This window comes from Pteropus alecto, unplaced genomic scaffold, assembly GCF_000325575.1.
Source record: "Pteropus alecto unplaced genomic scaffold, ASM32557v1 scaffold146, whole genome shotgun sequence".
Taxonomy (NCBI): domain Eukaryota; kingdom Metazoa; phylum Chordata; class Mammalia; order Chiroptera; family Pteropodidae; genus Pteropus; species Pteropus alecto.
Genome location: NW_006442107.1, coordinates 25,937,856 through 25,948,691, shown reverse-complemented (window position 1 = coordinate 25,948,691; position 10,836 = coordinate 25,937,856). Strand labels below are relative to the sequence as shown.

Here is a 10,836-nt window from a genome sequence, read left to right as displayed (position 1 = left end):
GCCGCCGACCCCGGCCAGGCAGCGTTAGGCCCCGGCGCTCGGAGGCGCCGCCGCTCCCCGCCCCCTCCGGCTCGGAGTCGGGAAGTTGGGGAGAAAGTTCTCCCATCCCCCGGCCCGGCTCGCCGGCGGGCGTGTCTTCTTCCCGGCACTACCTGCTCGCCCCCTGACTCGGTCTCCGCCCCGTCCAGTCCTTCCCGGTTCCGCCGAAGTCCGACTGAAGGTCCTAGGATTGTTGAGACACCCACCACCCGTGTCTTTAAGGTCGTGTGGGCCACCCAGCGAGGCAGGGGCGAGGTTTATTTTGTCTCGCACCCCGAAGTAAGCGGCGAGGGCAGCGGCCCTTTTCTGTCCCAGAGGTCGGGGGTCTGTGTTGACTTACCCGCCTTACAACAGCCGAGAGGCTGCTGTGCGGGGAGAGCGGTCGAGGATGTGTGTAGGGGGCAAGTGGATGAGCCTCTCCCTTCTCTTGGTTTGATTGAAAACCACAACATGTTAAAGTTTTCCTTTGTTTTGTGTTGGGGGTTGGGAAATATGCCATTCAGCATCCACTTTTACAGTATTATTACCACTCCGCCTCCCAGTTGGTTCGGTTCTATGCCAACATGTGTTACAGAAAATTTTGTTTTAAAGTGTGTTTCCTTCTTGATAATTGCTTTCAGCTATTGCTTTACTGGGCACGGAGTAGCGTTCTTTTAAGAAGCTCTTCGAAAATAAGGTCCGATGTAGGAACTCCTTTAATTTTGTAGTGAGTGGGGGACAATTTAGTTCGGATTTGGTTGAATTATTTTCTGTGTAACTGATTAAACAGGCATGGACTCACACTAAAATTTTGTAAGTAATTTATTAAAGTCAAGTCTCCAGTGGAATCACAATTTTATATTCATGCCGGTTATTATGTATATATGTTCCCCTGATGTGTGTTTTCACATAGGTGATTTCACATATACATATACGCGATCGTAGCATATTTGTACAGTGTAATTGTAGAATCACAGTGCCAAAAGTATCTTGATAATTCTAAGTGTATTTAAACCATCTCGTTAAATTTTTGAAGTTAAATTACACACTAAGGAAGATATTCTAAATGTGTACATATGACTGCATTTAAGGCAAGGTATGTGGTAAATCTAATATCTTAACCAGCGGAGTGCTTGGCGCACAGTGGACAAGAAACATTTTGAATGGGCAGATAATGAAGGAATGTCTTGTATTAAAAGCCAAGGATCTTGTGTACATTGTATATGATTTCGATATATTCTGAAAGAAAGTTGTATTTGCTAAGCCATACATTTGTTTTATTTCACTAATGTAGGAGATCCCTGCCATAGTTGACATTAAGACAAGGAAGTTTAATTGTATTTTAACTTTAAATCTCAATGGAGATTTTTAACGCTGGTGGACAATTCATAGGGTCCCAAATGTTAAAACAAAAAACAAATGGCCTTTGATCTGAATCTGAATACAAGACAGTTTATATCCGTGTTTCCAGAATATAAAAGGGCTCTTAAAATATGTAGTCTGCCATAACCACTGTAATGTTATAATAGCTTTAATTTTGCAGTATGTTTTTGCTGACTTCATAAACCACAAAATTGACTCCTTTCTGTTCAACCGAAAGTGAAATTACAGCTTTGACTTATCTTCCTGGGATAGGTGGAATTTGTCTTGTGGCTGAAGTATAATATTAATACATGGTTTAAGTAGTTTTTTAATTCAGGAAATTCTCAAGCTGCAAAATCAAGGTCCATGCAAATAAATCTTTATGGTATGTAATGTTAAAAGAATAAATATTCTAAGAGTAGCAATGATCCAGTATAAGTGAAATATTACCAACCCATGGTGCAAGAATCGTTTCTACAAAGTTCAACTTTGCATCTTTTTAGGCAGTAAATAATTTATTAATGTATTTTTTCTTTATACATATATTTAACTCTCGATCTGGTGTTCAGTATAGGTATCATTTATTAGTTCCTATCAGCATTATTCTAAAAAGAAGCCTAATATCAAAAAATTTTAAGGAGCAATACTAAGCTCTTGTGTCTAGGAACTTGGGTGATAAAACTGTATTTAAAGAAAAACCTGCAAGGAAGTGCTTTCTACAAAAATAAAGATATGGGAGGAGGGAGGAAGTTGTGACTGGGATCCAGCTTCTGAAGTGGTGGCAAAGTTCTTTTAACGTGGTGGTGGTTGCAAGGGTGTTGGCCTTAGTATAAATCATTAAGCCACACATTTGTTTTGTGTGCTTTTCTGTATGTTTTAATTTACATAAAACTTTTTTCATTTTTAAAGAAGCCTGTGTGTAATGTACTACATAAAGTGCTTGGATAAAGAACTTACTATTTGGTGACCAACACTGGAATACTGCCTGGGTTGTCCTTTGCGAACAGGATTAGGCTTACTACATCATAATTATCATATACCAGCTAGTGTATGTAACTACTTTGACATATAAATTACATGTTAATTATATTAATATTTTGAGGGAAAACAGTAGGTATTACTAACTTTAAATCCTCTTTAGCATTTATATTGTGACAAATAGATAATCAAAATATGCTTATTAAACTAATGGATACTGTTCTGTCATCAAATATGTATCAGAAAATTAAATAACATGACAGCTAAAACTCAAAATTAACCATGGCACAGAGGTAATAAGTCTTGACTTTTATTCACTTTCAGTTTTTTGGAACAGTACTTTAGATCAGTAATTTCAGCCTTAGTTTTGATATCCTTAAGGATGTCATGAAATTCTCAGCATAAGTTTTTATTTACTTAAGTTTTATGAAGATGTGTCATAAAGGAAGAGTGTGTTTTGTTTTAAAAGAAAGCAAATGACAATGTGCTTTCAAAAGACTTCAAAATGCTGAGAATTATTGCATTATGCTACTTTATTTGTTTTATGTAATGGCTTGCTGTTTTAGTTGTTGGTTGCTTTGCATTTTTGTAATGTAGAGTTAAAGAAGAGATCACATCAGTGCCAAATTCTTATATCACAGGAACTTGCAGTCATGTTATAAAGGTGATGTTTGTGGTGCTGGCTTTGTTATGTGAATATTTACAGGAAGTTTTAGTTAAGATCTTTCATTGTTCAGAACCCTACATGGCTTAGGTCACCTTCAGTTCACATTTAAACAGGTCTGTAATACAAATACAAGTTCCTATAGTGAGATACTACTGCCTTTCTTTAAAGGAAATAATCTGTTCCAGTCAAAGTATCTTGGTTATCTTATTGGTAGTGTGTACGGCAGTTTGTGTGTGGCTGTGGCAGGGTATGTATTATCGCTTTTCTTCCTTTCAGCTGCTCCAGCTCCACAATTAGGCTGAGTATTGCTCAGCTGCAGCTGCTGGGTGATTATGAACCATCCAGCTCCTGTCTAAACTCAGAGGCAGATTTAGCAAAAGGAGCTATAGTAACAGCAGAGGGTGAGAGAGAAGAGCTCGTGCTGCTGCCAGTATCATTTTAACATGTCTGTACGCCAAGGAATCGTTGGCTGCAGCAGCACTACTGTTGTCTTGGAACTAGCAGACTTGATGGCAACGTACCCTGGTTTGGATTGGATTTACCTGGTATCACTCTTTAAGATCTTAAAGCTCACTTCAGGAAAGAGAGAATCCTATAACTTTAGACAGGGTACAGAATAATGTACCGGTAAGGTGCTTTGGGACTGTGATAAGCCTCTGTGCCCCAGATAGCAGTACCCTTCAGTTCCCTTGTTTGAGTGTGTGTATATGTTACTGCAGATTCAAGGAAGCAAATACCATATATTCCATGCTGCTTTAAGCTGTGTCTCTTAGACATGCTGCTGCTGTTACTGTTGATTGGGAGTGCCAGGAGAGCTTAAAGCAGGTTCTTTGGATTCCCTGCTTTCTCCCAGGAAGTGGAAGACCTTCAAGAGGGATTGTATCTAGAACTAGCTGCACATGGCATATCCTTTGTGGCTGCTTGAATTTTACAAGTGGGAACCCTAGATTCTTTTTCCTGTTGTTCTTCCTTTACTCCTGGGGATATGAGAATGTGGACATCACAGATACAGTATCATCTAAATATGGCAAGCCCCAGACTGGAAGATGCCATAGGCAATTTTTGCTGCTTATGAAATGTTGCTGTTTATAAACATGCCAAGCGAAGAGCAACAGCATCTTGTCCTCTCTTTTACCACTACTAACCGAAATTCTACAGAGAAGATTCTTGTTACTGATTTTGTCTTTGAAACTTGGTGGTTCAGGGTTTGGCTCATTTTGAATGGGGGTTAGAGAGTATTAGGAGAAGCAGCACTCTGACTTGAACAGTAAGAAGGAAGGAAGAGGTACAGAAGACTGTACTTTGGAACATTAACAGGTACATAGTCATTGTGGCACATATTTAGCAAGACACTGGTATATTGACTTCTGTTATGTTCTCGCAAAACTGATATAAGAGCATATTTCTCCTTGCATAATAATTATTCCTTTCCATGACTGTGATATAATTGATCTGGTGCTCAGAGTGTCAGAGAACTCTTTAATATGAATCTTTGAGAACAGTTCCAAGTAGAATAAATGCTTAATAAATTTTGAATTGTATTCAGGGACATGGTTCTGCATATATTCACATGACTTTATGTATATAGACTTCTTCCAAACACTTCTACTAAAATTTTCTAAAGCTAGCTTAGTGTGCTTCTTCACAAGCTAATGTTAAAACATATTCTTTATATTTTTTACTCTCAAAGTTTTGTTCTAGAAAATGACTTTATAAAACTGTTTAAACACTTGCAAATGTGAATTTAAAGATCATTTTAATATTTCTAACATGAACTGGAAACTTTGTTAAACTAGTCTATAATAAGGTTTATTATTTTAAAATGTTTTTACTATTTTAGTGAATATAGAAAGCTATGGAAAAAAATCCTAGGTTTTTCTGAAGTACATTTGGCATTTTATCATATTATTTGTAACAGTAAATATTATAATTATGATTTATGTTTATATAGTTCAAGGACAAAAAAGTCTTGATTTTCTTGACGTAATGTGTGTAAAAGAATGCATAGTTTATAGGATATGTCTGCTGGTTAATGAGAGTGGGGGTTGGAGACAGGAAGTACTGTGAGAAAAGGCCTGACCACTGAAACTTAAGGATTATCTGGTTTCAGCTACTGTTGCTTGCAATATGTATACTCTAGGTTTTCCTAAACTAATTTTGGAGCATATCAGTTATCTAATTTTTTAAAGTAATTTTTTAGCATTCAGTAGAAATTGGAGTGGGGTGGGGAAAGTTGGTGGCTTTTGCTGCATAAGTTAATACTTATAATTGTTCCATGGCAATTTTATTGATTTCCAACTTTTATTCTGATGCAATTAGTATTTTACAAGTAAGGATACTTTTAAAATAATAACAGCCAGGCATTTGAAAAGAAACAGAGAAGCAATATAGTATAATAAGGAAAAAACTAAAAGGTAGAAGATCATCTGTATTTTAATTCCTCTTCTGACAATGAAGAGCTATGTCGCCTTCTTCAATTCAGTAAACCTCTTAGGCCTCAGTTTTACCGTTTGAAACAGGAGGTAGTTGGGCCAGATGGTTTTTAATATCCTTTCAGCCTTACATAAATAAATAGGTGGTTCTACTACAGTTGAAATTTTCATATTGATCAAAATTTACGGAAATGTTTCAGAATAATTTGAAATAAAATTAGATGTCAAGTAAGTAAAGGTTATAGTAAAAAACTGACCCATAGATTTGGCACTGAACTTTCTCAAGCAAATGCAGTGTTATTCCATTCATTAAGTGGACATTTATTAAACATCTGGTTGACAAATACTATGCTGATTTTGATATGAAAATGATCGCAGCATGACTGCTGCCTTTTAGGAATTCACAGTTGGGTGGAACTGACTACGATTATAAGGCTGTTATAAATTTTGTAGGTTGGTAGATATTTTTAGTGTGATAATTCATTACAATACTCTGGTTTTTGATGATTTTAGTTTGTGATGCCTCTGAAACTTTATTAAATCTCTCTGCACTAGATAGATTTAGCCTCAGGTAAATTGATTCAGTTGTCTAGGCAGGAAGAGGTCATTTGATGTTTTTCTAGATGTTAGTTTCTTACAGGTATTTATGACACACACAGGCTCAACAACACCTATATAGAAGTTTTACAATAAGAAGATACACTTGAAAGCTAGGCTATTAAATTTTTTTCAGATTTAATTTGCAGTAAAATTAGAAAAGTAAGGACTTATTCATTGAAGCAGATAGTTGTGATGTCACTTAATAGTAATCATGACTATTTCCATGACAGGTTTGGCACATTGTATCAGGAAAATAGCCACTAACATTAAACATTTAATTTTTTTAATTGACAGAAGTGCAGAGTAATTGTTCTGGGTATTTTTCTTTAACATATCTAATTAATATTTAGAACAAAATGAGCATGGGCGTTTGAAAATGGTTAGCTTTTTAAGATTTTCAAAATAGGTTTTGTAAAAACAAACAAAAAAAACCCTAAAATTATAAATAGATTGTATTCCCAAACTTTGTCAATCATTTCTTTGAAAATCAGAATCTTTTCCCAGAGAAAATCTTTTCTGTTAACGTTAGCCTTTTGGTTCGATTTCTAGGCAGACCATTAGATTTTACCTATAAAAACCTAAAAAGTATAACAGTGTTTCAGTCATAAATGTTCTAATTGCTTTTCAGGTTTTGTTTTTTTAAATGTGCTGAACTCTTGGACAGATGAAATATTCAGCCTACTAGATGCTTTGATTATACAGTGGATGAACCCACAGCCTTCCCAGTCATATTCCCACCCCACTTGCCCTGCTCCTCACTACTTAAAAATCACTCTGAGTTCTATATTAGGATGCTAGGACTCTTTCAGTGAGGCCTTACTGTTAAGCTGAATGTAAGTCCAGAAGCTTCCCTAGTTTCTCACACTTGCTTGCTAGGCATTGTGAAGCCCGTCTCCTAACTCTAACTCTATAGGACAGTGCGAAGTCTAGAAAAGCTTCAAAAGATTGCAAATGAGAAACAAAAATGAGTAAAGTAGAAAAGGGCTTGGGAAAATGAGGAGTGGATGTAAAATGGAGTTTGTAATTTTCCCTTTTGTGTCTTTTTTTCTGTTTCCCACCCATACACTCCTCTTAGGCCTTGGGCAAGGAGGAAAGCCTGTTTGATGGCAGGTGCTATGCTATACATTCATATGCATTATCATTAACTTAAATCTTTGAAATGCCTTTCCAAAATATACAAAAATCATGGATGAAATATTATACATGAAGAAACTGAGGATCAGAAAGTATAATTTACCAAGGTCACATGACCAGTGATGGGGTAGAACTGGTTTTGAATCTAAAGCTAACTGACAGCAAAACTGTTTCCTATAAGACAACTTTCTTGGGAATAAGGAGCAATAATGAAAAAGGATTTCTTATCTTTTTCCTTCTCCCTTAAACTGTACATTTGTATCAGGGCTGGGAATTTTCAGCCACTTAAACTTAAAAAAAATTTTTTTTTAGTGGAAATAGCTTCCTGGTGCATATTTCTTAATAGATGTCAAGGTCAAATATATGAAAAAGAGGAGTTATTACACTACTTAACTGTGGCAAGTGCTTTCCTTTTGTAGGTTTGGGTTCGTAATGGAAAATTGATATACTAATTCCAAAATATTATTTTTTAATAAAATAAGATGTTAATCCCAGATTAACATAGACAGTGTTCAGATTTTTTTCCAATCAGGTTTCTTTTTTTCTGTGTAAATTTAATTCATTGAAAGAACAAGGAAGCTTCATGCAAAAGATGGGTTATTACACTAAACTGTAGCAAATGCTGGCCTTTTGTAAGTTTGGGTTTATAAAGTATATGTGTAGTCTATGTATAGTCAGCCCCTCTCTCTCTCCTCCTTCCCTTCTAGCTTCCTCCCTTCCCCTCCCCTCCTCTTCCTCGCCCTTCTCTTTCATGTTCAGATTGAGTCTTCTGACTCAAAGGCTTGCTCAGACTTTTACTGTACAACATTTCTTTCATTCCTACTAATTTTATCATTTATTCCTACATGTGTTAGAAACAGATGGAAATTCTGCATTGTCTAAATGGCCCTCCATCACATTTTAGACACATGCCGCAGAAAGAGAGCACACTTTCTAATTTGGCCTGTCAGTAGGATGGAATTTCCTACACCTGGTACAAACTCACCAACTATTCAAAGCGTCACTTCCTTCTGGAGGAAACAAGTAGGGTTCTTCCATACTGCCTTGTTTTATAAATCTTATTGTTACATGAATTCCTCACTCTCTGGATGAAGAGTCTCATCTGAAGCTCCAAATGGGAATTTTGTTTGCTATTTTTGCCACTATGTCACGTTCCATTGACAGCGATTTCCTCCACCACCTTAGAAGCTTTTTCTTCTTTGGCTTCCTTTTATTTTTTCAGTTGTATCTAAGAATGTGCCCTTTGTCCTCTCTAATAAGCTAGAGCATTGTTTTCTAGTGGGAATACTAGCTTGATTTTATAGCATTATTATCCCACATACAGTATCTACAGTACAACTCCTTTATATATCACTCCAACAGTTCTGTCATTGCCCATATTTATTAAGTCTGCGTAAGAGTTGGCAGATATGTTTTAAACTGTTGTGCCAAGTCTAAATGATGAGAGTGGCTGCCACCAGAATGTAAGTTCCATGAAGGTAAGGATCTTTGTTTTGGTTAAGGAAGTTAGTCCAGGCATTTAGAACAGTAGCACATAGTAGACACTTTAAAAATATTTCTAAATGTAGGAAAGTGCAACAATCCACTGGCAATATTTGCCTACCATGGGCATTGGAGAAAGGACTGTCAGCAAATAGCTAGCTCCTCACTAAAAGCTCATGGTTTTTACTTAAGACTCCTTGGAGTAGTAGGCCTAGTGTTAAACTAGTGGCATTAACCTCAGGATGAATTCAAATAAACTTTCTACTTTAATCTGATAGAGACGCTGAGGTTTGATTTGGCAGTGACTTGTAAATGTTAAAGAGCAGTAAGAAAAGTATGCATTTATAGTTAGGGGGTTCGTTTTCTTTTTATCTTATTCTTTAAATGTATCTCTAGCAACCATGCTTCTTAAAAACTCTGGTACTCATCAGTTCTTATGTTACATTGATGTAAATGAGTCATATGCATAAGTAAAGCTGGGAAAAATAGTCCTTGACAGGGGAGAGGATGAATTTTTGGTGGAAAGGTAGCAGCTGTCTCTGCCACAGAAGGGGAGAGGAAGTAACCTAATAGTTAAACAAGTTAGACATTTATATGGAAATACACTATTTGGTTGTATAAACATGGTTAGAATATTTATTTGAAAGTTATGGCTATAGATGGTATCTTTTGAATTTAAGGCAACAATACTAGTACAGAAACAAACTGGTTATGGAAAATGTCAAAAATTTCAACACCTTTTTGGAAGTTTCCTTTTTATAAACAAAGTATCTGGAAAAATTTAATTTTGTGTTTTAGGTAGTGAAGGAAGCTATAAAGATATTTGCTGTTTTACGTGAATAGAGATTTCTCCAAAGAAGACATACAAATGGCCAACAGACACATGAAAAGATGTTCACCATCATTAATCATTAGGGAAATGCAAATTAAAACCACAATGAGATACCACTTCACACCTGTTAAAATGGCTATTGTCAAAAAGACAAGAAATAAACAAGTATTAGTGAGGATATGGAGTAAAGAGAACCCTTGTACATTGTTGGTGTGATTATAAATCGGTGCGGCAACTATGGGAAACAGTATGGAAGTTACTCAAAAAATTAAAAATAGAACAAGCGTATGACCCAGCAATTCCACTTTGAGGTATATGACCAAAGAAATAAAAGACACTAATTCAAAAAGACATGCACTCCAGTGTTCACTGCAGTATTATTTACAAAGGCCAAGATATGGAAGTAACCTAGGTTTTCATCAACAGGGGAGTGGATAAAGAAAGTGTGTGTATACATGTACACACACACACACACACACACACACATACACAATAAGGAATATTACTTAGCCATAAAAAAAAAAATGAAACGTTGCCCTTTGTGGCAGTTTGGATGGATCTAGAGGGTATTATGCCAAGTGAAATAAGTCAGAAAAAGACAAATACTGTATATTTTCACTTATATGTGGAATCTGAAGGACAAAGCAAGTGAGCCAGCAAAACAAAACAGACTCATAAAAATGGAACAAACTGGTGTTTGCTAGAGTGGAGGGGTTTGGAGGGATGGGCAAAAAAGGAAAGGGGATTAAGGGGGGGTACAAATTATAGTACTGTAGTACAGTTATAAAACTAATAAAGAGATGTGATATACAGCATAGGGAATATAGCCAGTAATATTGTAATAACTCTGGTGAGAGAAGGGTACTAGACTTGTAAAGCATATTGATATGGAGGCACTGTGTTATACACTTGAAACTAGTATGACATTATATATCAACTATAATAAAAGAGAAAACCAACAACAAAATATTTGCTATTTTGAACTTAATTAGGACCCATAGGGGGGAAAAAAGTGATATGTAAATTCTAGAAAGAACTTTTGGAGATAAGGACTGTGTTTGTCTTGGGTTTGTATTAAAAGTAACAGCAAAGTTAACTCTGGACTTTAAGGAGATATATGTCCTCGACTTCAGGAAACGTTAGAAAACCAGTCAGAGCCCATGGTTTAAGATCCTAATGGGCACTATACCACCTAAAGTAATAAAAAGTCTAAAGATGCCCCCAGACTTTGTATATGAAAAGCTTGGGAAGCACTTTTGTGGGGAGGGTATCAGAGTAGAATGGGGATTGTTGTATCAGCATTTACATAGCACTTTTAGTGATTGAAAAAA

General features: G+C 36.2%; 1 protein-coding gene across 1 annotated transcript in view; it reads left to right on the top strand.

Moving 5' to 3' along the window:
- The first annotated feature begins 183 nt into the window (after nt 1-183).
- YES1 (YES proto-oncogene 1, Src family tyrosine kinase) overlaps nt 184-10,836 on the top strand; it is a 72,470-nt gene continuing 61,817 nt past the window's right edge. The window contains exon 1 of the mRNA XM_025038698.1: nt 184-318. The gene's annotated coding sequence lies outside the window, so the exon portion shown is untranslated. The remainder of the gene's footprint in view (nt 319-10,836) is intronic.